We start from the raw sequence: 11,809 nt of genomic DNA, 5'->3' as shown, positions 1-11,809 counted from the left end.
TAATCTACTATTCACAGTCAGACTCTCCATTTTTATCTTCATTGTTATGGAAACATCTGGCAACTCCTCATTATCTTTAGGAAAAAAAAAAGTTTTACAATAACTACAGATAGGGAAAGGATGCTGCCAGTACACGGAATAGATGCTGTTGGAAGCCTCTCCTGGTTAGTGCTTTAGGAAACAGTGTAGGCCTGTAATTGTAACAAAAAGAGACAAATTTAGAAGCTAAATGTGGGCCCCTTGATGGTATAAAACGCTGAAGGTAATGGAATCACCCTCTCTCTTGTCCCTCTTAAAACTCTGATAAATGTGAATAAAGGTGTGAAAAGCTAAAACTTCACAAGGTCAAGTTGAATAGGACAGAAGACATCAATATGTGAAATCTTACAAAAAATGTAAAGGCACAAAGCAGACAGAGGAGGGGCAATTGGCTTAGCAGTGAAGTAATGCTGCAGAAGAGAATGCTAACGGGAAAGAAGCCTTTGAAGAAATAACTGGAGGAAGCCAGGGAAAAGCACATGGATGTACACAGAGACCCAATGATGCCTGGTCAGGACACCAGCTGCCTCTTCTCAACCCTGAGCAGCCAGGCAAAGACTAACTCGCTCCATGCAACTCCCATGAGAAATCTTGAAGTTGGTCCTCTGAAGGAATTAAACCATAAAGCCTTTGGAAAAAACAAGCAGAGTTCAGGCAAGGCTGAAGCACAAGGGCTGAAAATATAAATATTAAGAGATAGCCATTACCCCAGACATCTTGCCCTACCATGCTCCAAAAACACCAGCAGCCTGGCAGACAAGCAAGGGGATTATGGTTGCAAGGAAACTGAATAACCTCAGGTAAAAGACTTCTAATTTCCGGCTGTGGGAGATTTCCCAACAAAAGGGGCAACTTGCTGCCAGACCACCCTATAGGGAGACTTATCAGAAGAAAAGCTGTGCCCACCCAGAGGTCCTGATTGGGCATTTAATCATTGAATTCTTATTAGTTAATGCTAAATGTGAATAGGCAGGAAAAAACATCACTAGATATGTAAAAAATGGACTCTCACATGAAATGGAGAGATCAAAATAAGACAGCAGAACTCTGGAAGACATAGAAGAACAATCAATTTAAAAATAGCTTTTTAAAAATATGATTAATATCTTCAGAAAGATAAGAGAACATATTGTGTCCATACTATGAACAAGAACAAGATGCTATGGGAAGGTAAAATCTAGAAAATAAGAAAGAATGTTTGTCGAAACTTAATAGCTATACATTTTGATTCAGTACAACTGTTGAAAGGTAAAGTTGGGGGAATCATCTAGAAAGCAGATCTAAAAGACAAAGAGGAGAGAAAGATAAAATCAGTTAACTCAAGACATACAACATCTAATAGCTCCTGTAAAAAAGAAAAAAATGAGAGAAAAAAAAACAGAAGAAAAATTTATCAAATAAATAATGCTGGAAATTTTCCCATAAATGAAGCATACGAGTTTCAAGATTGTAAGGGCCCACCAAGTGACCCAGCACAATAAATGAAAACACCATGTTAAATTATAGCAAACTGGTTTCCCAAAGCCCAGGGATTAGTGGATGATCTTCCAATCTGCAGAGAGAAAAAAGCAAGTCACGTTCAAAGAACAAGAATCAAATTGGCATCACACAGTAAAGCAAGCCTTCAAAAGTAAAAGAAAATGATTTTAACAGACAATTCTCTATCCAGTCAACCTATTAATCAAATGGAAGGCCAGACTAAGTCTATTTTTTTGACCTACAATAATCAAAATATGTTTCTCCCAACCACTTTTGTCAAGAAGCTATTGGGAGTTGTGCTCTTGCAAATAAGCATGACAGAGATAACTAGCTATTCATCAGAAATTATAATCTGCCTTCCATCCACAAAGCTGTCCTTGGGTACCTGCTACTCAGCCAGGGAATACTCTTCCTAGCCCTCTTTTTGTCTGGGTTTGGCCATATAACTTGGTGTAGCCGTATTCCACAATAGGATGGAGCAAACGTGATTTGTGTTATTTCTGGGCCAAAGTGATTAAGAAGCAGAAGTGTCTCCATATTTGCTCTTTCTCCATCCTCCAGCTAAAAGCAGAGAACTCCAATGCTCTAGGGGGGTTTGGCCATACAACTGGGTGTAGCCATATTCCACAATAGGATGGGGCAGACGTGATTTGTGTTATTTCTGGGCCAAAGTGATTAAGAAGCAGAGGTGTCTCCTATATTTGCTCTTTCTACATCCTCCAGCTAAAAGCAGAGAACTCCAATGCTCTAGTGAAAGAGCCATAAAATAGAAGGAGAGAGAAGATAAACATAAGCAGGAGTAAAATATTATTGTGTTATGTCACCTGAATGCTGGAGTTTATGACAGCAGTATTACCCTAACATGGTAGCTAGTCTCAAAGGTAGCTGCCAACTAGTTCTTCCCTCCCTCTGTCCACATACTGCTCCTCACATCAAAATATGTCTAATTTCCTCTCTGGAATCCATGCTTGCCATAGTGATTTTCTTCAACAAATATGGCAAAAGTGGTGTTATAGGTCTTCCAAAATCAGATAATAAGAAACCTTACAGATTTCCTCAGGGCATTTTAAAAAGCTCACTCTTGAGATGCTCCACCACAAAACCAAGGACTTTTCTGCGCTGTGAAAAGTCCAAGCCACATGGAGAGGCCATGCACAGTTATTCTGGTTGACTGATCAAGTTTTGCTCCCAGCCAACAACCAGCACTATCCCCCAGCTGTGGGAGGGAGCTGCCATCACTGTGCAGAACACTCAAGCCCCATGATGACTACAGACATGCCAGCACCCCAGTCACTAGCACACGGCACAGAAGAACAACACAGTTAGCCCACTGAATGGTGGAAATCAGAAATTGCTTCATGCCATCGAGTTTTAGGGTGATTTGTTATGCAGCAATAAGTAACTAGGACACTTACATAACATGGCAAGGGAATAAATTAAGAAAAAGAAGACATGGTGTCCAGGAATTTAAAAAAAAAAAAAAAATTTATGGAGAGTCCTAGGATAAGAGCCATGCAGCAGACCCAGAGAATGACTGGTCACTTCTGGAATGGAAGAGAGGGTATCTAGAGAGAAAGAGCTTTAGGAAAAACATGAGTTTCATGAGTTATCCAATATATGTGAACATTTAGAACAAAAAAATCAAGAGATATGTGACATTGGATGGAATGCCTGAGAAAAATAAGGATAGAGACAATCATGAAAATGAAAAACAAGGCAAGTATTTGTCCCAGGAAAATAAAAATTAATTTAAAAACACAATAATTATAAACGACTTGATTCATAAATAATCAAAAATAACATGGTTACAAAAAGGTAAATGCTGATGAATTAGAAAGTGTGAGACAATAAGATTAAGAGGTTGGGGCAGGAAATAAGAAGGGAAAGGATATGCCAGAGCTAAATAGAAACAGAGGTAAATATCCGGAAAAATATCAAAAAGAATGCATGATTACATCTGGAAAGAGGAACGAGGTACGGGAGGAACGGGAGGAGTAGGTCCCAGTGCTACCACTTCCATTGTAAGCAGGACAGGGACATAGAATCGTTAGGCTACACCACTTGCTTAACTGTCAGCTGCACCACTTATTAGGTCTTTGAACTCAGGCAACTAAATAAACCTCTTCATGTTCCAGTGTCCCATCTGTAAGACAGAGACAATAATAGTAAGTCGCTGTGATTAAATGAGTTCAGATGTATAAAACATTTAGCACTGTCTGACACATGTGAGTACATACCATGTGTTTTCTATTAGTACATCCAGCCTTTTAGTCCCATTTGATTCTAATCTAGGTGCAAGAACTACTTTGAGAAAGGCAAAAGTTAACTTAAAACATTAAAAATTCTAAAATTAATCCAGAAATTAGAGACTTGTTTGCAAGCCTTTCTCACCTTCTAGACTGTGAGTGTAGATTCACAGAAAAAGTTTGATGCAATTTCTTTATGTTTAAAGCGAGCATGATACCCTATCTCATAGGGCAGCAAGGAGAATTAAATCCATTAAGACATTTGCAATAACTAAAACAACTCCAGGCACGTAATAAGGGCCCAAATATAAGTCTCCAACCCACTATCCAAATTACAGAACATTGTATCAACAAAAAATACAATCAATAAAGAAAAGTTAAAGCATTAGGATTACTTGACAAGGGTAAGAAAAGTTCGAGGGAGAGAATTAATAACAGTCAAGTTATCTGCATAGAGGAGGTGTTTGACTGCTGTCCGTCTTTAGGGAAAGGGATAGAAGAAAGTACTCCAGGGTTGAGATGAAGGAAGACTCTGGTCTTGGGAAGGAACATTAAACACACAAATGAATTATGAAAGGAGGCATTAAAAACCCCTTTGTGGGAGTTTTAGAAGCAGAACTTGATTCTGTGGTTTGGGATGACTTTCCGGTGCTCCCAGGAACACAGGAGTCATGGCCAACAAGACCTCTGGTGTCAGAATCCATGATTCACTGAACATACACATTTGCCCACGTATGTAAGGCTTCTGAGAGGACGTGCCAACCCTGGTTCTTTACTGAGGCAGAACCTCATTTTAAAAATGCAATTTCAGAACATTTTGTCAACAAAACAATATATAACCAATGAAGAAAAGTTAAAAGTATTGGGATTATTTGACAAGGGTAAGAAAGCGGCTGACACCATAGTCAGCCATTCAGCGCCCTCTGCCCAAGCCCCACGATGTGCCTGGTTTTCCTTCACTCCTCATCTTCTCTCTAATTTCATCCTTTAACCCCATGCCCTGACTTTAGTCTCTGCCCCTTACCCTTCCTAGACTCAGCTCTGTTCACTAGCTCCTTATGGGCACTGAGACCTTGGCAATTCTCCATGACTCCCATGCCTTCAAGGTGAGACTTTTGCACTTTGGCTAGTAGACCAGATCATTAGAAGGTGAAACGAGGGAAATTTTCAAGTCAGCGTAAAACAAATGAATACATTAAAGGCTGTGTGTGAGCATTGACTTAGCTGGGAAATAAGTGAGCTGAAGCAGAATTTGGAAGTCCCTCTAAGTAAACTACTTTAGAGGTATAGAATGCATCTCTAGATACAGTAAATACAACTGGCTGCATGTCAGACTCCAGTTCTATTTCTAGCTCAGCACTAATTCTGTCTCTCGCCCTATACTTCCCTCCATGTTCCCCATCTCACCCCTTTCTCCACCCCCAGAAGAGTTGATCTGATCACAGAAGAGTTGATTTGAGTCTGGTCATTTTCCATCCAGAACACTGATTAGTCATGAGCATCATGTAAAACGCCATATGCCTGAACATAGGCAGGTCTTCTCCTGCCTGCTTTCAAGTGGCTGGATGTGTAGGCTGAGTGGGGACCTGAAAGCCCCAGACTGTGAGATGCCTCCGAGTGGTGGTGGGTGAGTTGTTAGACCCTATGAGCAGACAGGCAGCAGAAGAGCAACATGAGCAAGTCCCTGTACGATTAGGAGCGTGTCATCTTTTGGAACTCAGGACGGTGGCCTGAGTTCATGAAAACTTCGCGGAACTATTGTAAATAAATGCATAAGTGTGAAATATAAAAACCCATGTTTGGAATACTATTGTTCAAAGGGCAGCTGTCGGAGCAGAGGTAAATGTACAGTGATGGGCTGGGAAGGCTTCAGAATTGGTACATTTACAGAACACTATTGTTTACACAGGGAATGTCAGAAACAGAAGAAATAGATTCAGTTTTAAAAACAGGTTTGGGTCCTATAATGAAAAGAGGGATTTAAAAAAAAAAAAAAAAGGAAAGAGAAAACACTGTCATCCAGGAAACACTATCAGTCCTGCCCAGTTTAAAGGAAAAATTGGAACAACTTCAGGAACAAGTCAAAAATTTTAAACATACTTGGGCCAACCTCAAAAAAAAAAAAAAAAAAAAAGGTACCGAGAGAAAACTAGAGAGCTGGAAACATATCCCGGCAGCTGCAAATAGCAGAGGCGATAGAAAGTCAAGCTTCTAGTGACAGTAAAGTAGAATAAGATAAAGTTAGACAGCTAAATAGCTGAGAAAAGGCAAGATTTTGGACAAGAGTGTATAAGAAATATAAATTGTTGCCCCTGAGTCCCTGAGATCTCAGACAATGAAGCAACAACTGCTGTTTCAATGCAGAAATCTATTGAGGACAGGAGTTCTTTCCATACATTTGTATTAGAGGAGTTAAAATTGTAATTGTTGGTTTAAATGTCTAGAAGCTAGAGGGGTACCCAATAAAGATATTCAATGAATTTTAAAATATTACATAAATGACTTCCACTTTGAACTTCTGAATCCTTTATACTTGATTTCGAGACTGCTTTAATCTAAAAAAAATCAAATGCAGTTAAAACTGCATTATTAATTCTGAAATGGTATGTGAAAATTAGGGTGTTTATGTATCATATAGCAGGGTATACTTAGGAATCTCAAGTGTACTGATGATCTAAAACCAGTTTCTGACATTAACCACACAATCTTCCGTGACATTCTCTAGGTAGAGATCAGGAAAACTATGGCCAGAGCCACATGAGTAGTTGAAATAATTAAAGCTCCTTTTAAGTACGATGCATTAGGGTAGAATTCACATGTAAATTGTGGATGTTAATCATGTTATTAACAAGAAACTGTTTTGAGTATGTGTTCTAGCCAGGAATTATCTTACAAATATCCCAGAGCCAAATACAATTGCACATTTTCAGAGGTTTAAATCCCTTACAGATATATCTTGGGGCAGCATAAATGGAAAAAAAAAAAAACTATTTTCAACTAAAATGATATGGATTGAAATGTTCCATTATAATTCCCATACTAGTATATCCTGCCAACATACAGAATGGCCCGTTAAATTCACAACAGTTCAGATAAAGAATACACTTAACACTACCGAGTATAAGGTTGTTAGAAAATTAATCTAATACACTGAGTCCTCCTCCCCTAAGAATGGAAACTCTGGCTTGCGGTGCACCTTCAACCAATGGAGAGAAAAGGAGGTTTTCATATATAATACATTTCATTAGTCTCTTCAATTCTCCATCATTTCCTGATTTTTTAAGGAAACCTAACTGAATTATTTCATATAAAGACTCTACTTATATTTCCCAGTACCAGTTTTCATGCACACTTAAAGGAACTGATAATAACCTGCTTCATTTGCAGAATATACACCATAGCTTATAACTTCAAGTTTATTTACTTGAACTTTGCAATGAGACAACTTCAGTGTTCAGACAGTCAAGAATTCTTCCTCTAGAGCCATCTGTAAGAAAGGTGGCTATTCTAATACTTGGAAAATCAAATATGAAGTTTGCTTAATAAAGTAAGACTCTTCAAATTTACCCACAAAAAAAAAAAAATGTACTCTAGAAATGCCATCATTTGATCAATACAGGAGTCCTCAAATTTCATAGGAAAAAATTTAATAGGCAGTAGGTGAGAGATTTCTATTTTTTTACTTCTAAATTCTGAAATACCTAAAATAAGCACTGAAAAGACAAAGTCCATTAATTTATTTCCTTGATTCCTAGTGGAATTGATGTCCTAATTCTTTTTTTTATTATACTTTAAGTTCTAGGGTACATTGCACAACGTGCAGGTTTGTTACATATGTATACATGTGCCATGTTGGTGTGCTGCACCCATTAACTCATCATTTACATTAGGTATATCTCCTAATGTTATCCCTCCCCCTCCCCCTACCCCACAACAGGCCCCAGTGTGTGATGTTCCCCTTCCTGTGCCCAAGTGTTCTCATTGTTCAATTCCCACCTATGAGTGAGAACATGCGGTGTTTGATGTTCTAACTATTGTATAAATATAGATCTAAAAATGGGTATGACATGATTTCAGGTCATCAGTTATTTTTTTAGTCCTAGCCTTTAGATTTTAAAAATAATGCTATATCCTTTAAAAAAGCACATGTACTTTAAACAAAATGTTACCAAGAAGGAATATTCTGATTATTTAGAACAAATGTACCTGACAAACATCAATTTCTGGTTGTCTTATAAGTGCCTGAAATTATTAAAGCACCAGTTTCAAATAATAATAGTCATGTTCACAAAATAGTATTGCTGACTTCTCTTGGTGAGTTCTACAGGACATTAGATTTCCTTCTTTTTTAATTAAAAATAAATATTTTGCTTTGTGTGCTGAACTACTAGATTGAGTGGTGTTTGCTAAGCATTGCATTTTACCGACATAGCCTGGCTTGATACTGACAGGTATGTCTTTTTATGACACATATATACATATGTCATAAAATCACAGACTACAGGGTTGGAAGGTACCACCTTAGACATTATATCCATATCTTTTGGGAAGTATACTATGCAGAGAAACATGAATGTAGAAATTTATTGTGGTACAATGCTTTGTGAAATCATCAAACAAAAAAGGAAGCACTAGTACTCATAGCATTAACATAACATTTTTTACTTGCTATTTAAAGTAAGATGGGTTAATTATAAAAACTCAGGAAGCATGAAGGGAATAAAGCTGTACTACCCGTAATGTTACCTCACAAAGATTTTCTCTTATGCCTAGAGCAAAAAGTCCAATTCATCCAAATACTCAACAGTAGGGAAATGTTTAAATACATTTCGGCACATTTTCTTTTGCTCTATTTTCTATGTATTTTTTGCACAGTTGATATCTTACCCCAGTATTCAAATCTTGGTAAATTTTGAAGTGGTTTCCAAGTCTCTTCTCCCTTTCCCCTCCTGCCAGCTTTCTCTCCCATTCTCTATTCCCATTAGAATGTGACAGCTCAATCCATATGATAAAGTATCCACATTTGTCCAGCCTTGTCTACTATTGCTCTGAAGAAAAGTGCGAGCCAGCGGTGCTGGTGCACATCACCCTGAAAACACTGTTATGGAAACAACTGTCTCCCAGTCCTCAGCTCGTCTCCAAAATAAAGCGAAAAAACAGGGAACTTTACCCCAAATATTTTACCAATTCTTTTCTTGAATTTGTCCCTATTATACTAATTTTGGTGGTATCACTGAGGTTTATGTCCATTTGTAAGAAAAGAGTACCCTTAATTGGAGAAACTATAGCTGCTTATCCATATAATTTTATTTTAAAGTGTAAGATACAATATAAACAGACCCAGATACGATATAAACAGACCCGTCTACTAAAAGTGCCAGGACAACGTATTATAAATGGAAAACAGTTTTAAGTCAAATCTACTTTTCAAAATGGTTTAACGACATTTCTCTTAATTCAAGAAGGATCTGTGACAAAAAATAATTCAGGTTGCTTCAGTTCCCTCCCTCACGAGGGAAGTTCGTTGTGTCATAGTTCCAATGACAACCAAGAAAATTATAAGAAATACCAGGAGGATTAAGATACCAGTTAGGTAAACAAGCCAGAAATATCCAAAAACAAAACCGAAGAGCTAATTCACAAAAGAATAAATACAATTGGTAAACAGATATTTTTCTTTAATACTCAGACTAATTGGTCATAAAATAAATACAAATTTAAAACACAAAATGCAAGTTTCTGCCTATTAAGTAAAAATTCTAAACTTTTTAGCTGACAATTTCCATGACATTGCTAAAACCGATAAATTCCTAATACTTGTGAAATCTGCAAATTTGTAAGACTAGGAAAAATGTTAGGCATGTGACATAAAACATTTTGCCTACTTGATCAAGTGAGGTTAGAAGTAACCTCAGTTCTATGAGTTTAAGAAATAATCTCAAAAAAGGAATAAGGTCACATGCACCAAAACAATCAAGTAAAATCAGAATTAGTATAAATGTTCAGCAATAAAAGAATGAAGTTAAAACATTGCACATCTTCAATGGAACACTCAGCATCCCTTGAAAGAATCATTGTAAATACCACCAAATAGTATGTATTTTAGAAAAAACACAGACAATAAGATCATAGGTGTAACATGACTTTAAGTATCCAAAAGATAACTCTATAGTCATGTTTGTGTTTACTGAATTGTAATATATCATTTTCAAAAGGAAACCATTACATATATGGTTCCCGCTACATATAGTGTGTATATGTGCATATATATATTAGATATATATGTGTGTGTATATATATTTATATATATATATATATATATATATATATAAAATTATATATATCTTGAGGTCAGAAGTTCGAGACCAGCCTGGCCAATATGGTGAAACCCCATCTCTACTAAAAATACAAAAATTAGCCAGGCGGGGTGGCACGTGCCTATAATACCAGCTACTCAGGAGCTGAGGCAGGAGAATCTCCTGAACCCAGGAGGTGGAGGTTGCAGTGAACTGAGATCGCGCCACTGCACTCCAGCCTGGGTGACAGAGTGAGACTCTGTCTGAAAAAAATTAAAATTAAAAAAAAAAAAAAAAGACAATGCAATGGTCAGTCTCACACATTGCTGGTGGTAGAATGAATGGCATAAATTTTAGGGATTACTCCTCAGAAGATATTGACATTGACCCAAAGAGACAAACTTAAATTTAGAAAAAAGCCTTCAGAATAGAACATCACTGCAGCATCATTTGACATGTAGAAAAACTGAATAGCACCTAAATGTCCAACAGCTGGGTAATACATATGCAAACTGTGATGTGTATACTTACTTAGAACAGTATTACATGGCCACTAAAAAAGATGCTTACAAAAGTAATAACACAAGGGAACGAGTTAGCTATAATTGTAAATGAAAAAGAAGGGCATAAAATGGTACACAAACAGCATCATTACAATTCTTTTTTTAAAACACTGTGTGCATAAAACAAAGAAATATATCAAAATTTTACTCATTTATATTTGGGTAACAAGATTATGGTTAACTTTTCTTTTTCTCTTTTTTTAAATTTTATTCCTTATCTTCTGATGAATTTTAAATGACCCCATTTCTCACTGTAATCCTTAAATTGTTAAAACAGGCCAGGTGCAGTGGCTCACACCTGTAATCCTAGCGCTTTGGGAGGCGGAGGAGGGTGGATCACCTGAGGTCAGGAGTTTGTGACCAGCCCGGCCGACATGGTGAAACCGCGTCCCTACCAAAAATCCAAAAAAAAAAAAAAAAAAAAAAAAGCTGGGCATTGTGGCGAGCGCCTGTAGTCCCAGCTACTCGGGAGGCTGAGGCAGAAGCTTGAACCTGGGAGGCAGAGGTTGCAGGGAGCCGAGATCATGCCACTGCACTCCAGCCTGGGCAGCAGAGTGAGACTCCATTTCCAAAAAAAAAAAAAAAAAATTGTTAAAACAGCAAGAAGACTTGTTATGCCATTGAAAATTTCTGGCACAAAATGCATAAGTAGGTTTACATCTTGGTTAAAAATAATAATAACATCTTGCAGTAAGTATTATGCTTTTAACATTCCAAAGTATCTTTTTATCTTCTCATAGTCTTAAAACATCTCTCCAATGCAGATAAAGGCATTTTTGTCATACTTTTTAATTTTTATTTTTAGAGATAGGGCCTCACTATGTTGTCCAGGTTGCACTCTACCTCCTGGCTCAGGGGATCTTCCTGCCTCAGCCCCCAGAGTAGCTGGGACTGTAGGTGCACTCCACCACAGCCAGCTATTTTGTCATCTTTTTAAATTCAACATACATACTGAGGACATCTTGCAATAGATGCTGTAGTGTGTATAGAGAATACAAGATAATAAGCCATGGTCCCTGAAGCTGAATTGCTCACAGCCTAGAGAAAGCAAATGAAGAAATAGACACTGGTAACAACAACCACAGACGAGAGACATGGGAAGGACTAAAGCTGCCCCAGGGAGCAGGGACAGCGGAGCCTGGGCTTGAAGTGGGAGTGGGAGTTTGACAGCTGGAGAAGAGGAGGA

Source organism: Macaca fascicularis, chromosome 13 (genome assembly GCF_037993035.2).
Source record: "Macaca fascicularis isolate 582-1 chromosome 13, T2T-MFA8v1.1".
Lineage (NCBI taxonomy): Eukaryota > Metazoa > Chordata > Mammalia > Primates > Cercopithecidae > Macaca > Macaca fascicularis.
Note: the sequence above shows the minus strand (reverse complement) of the source record.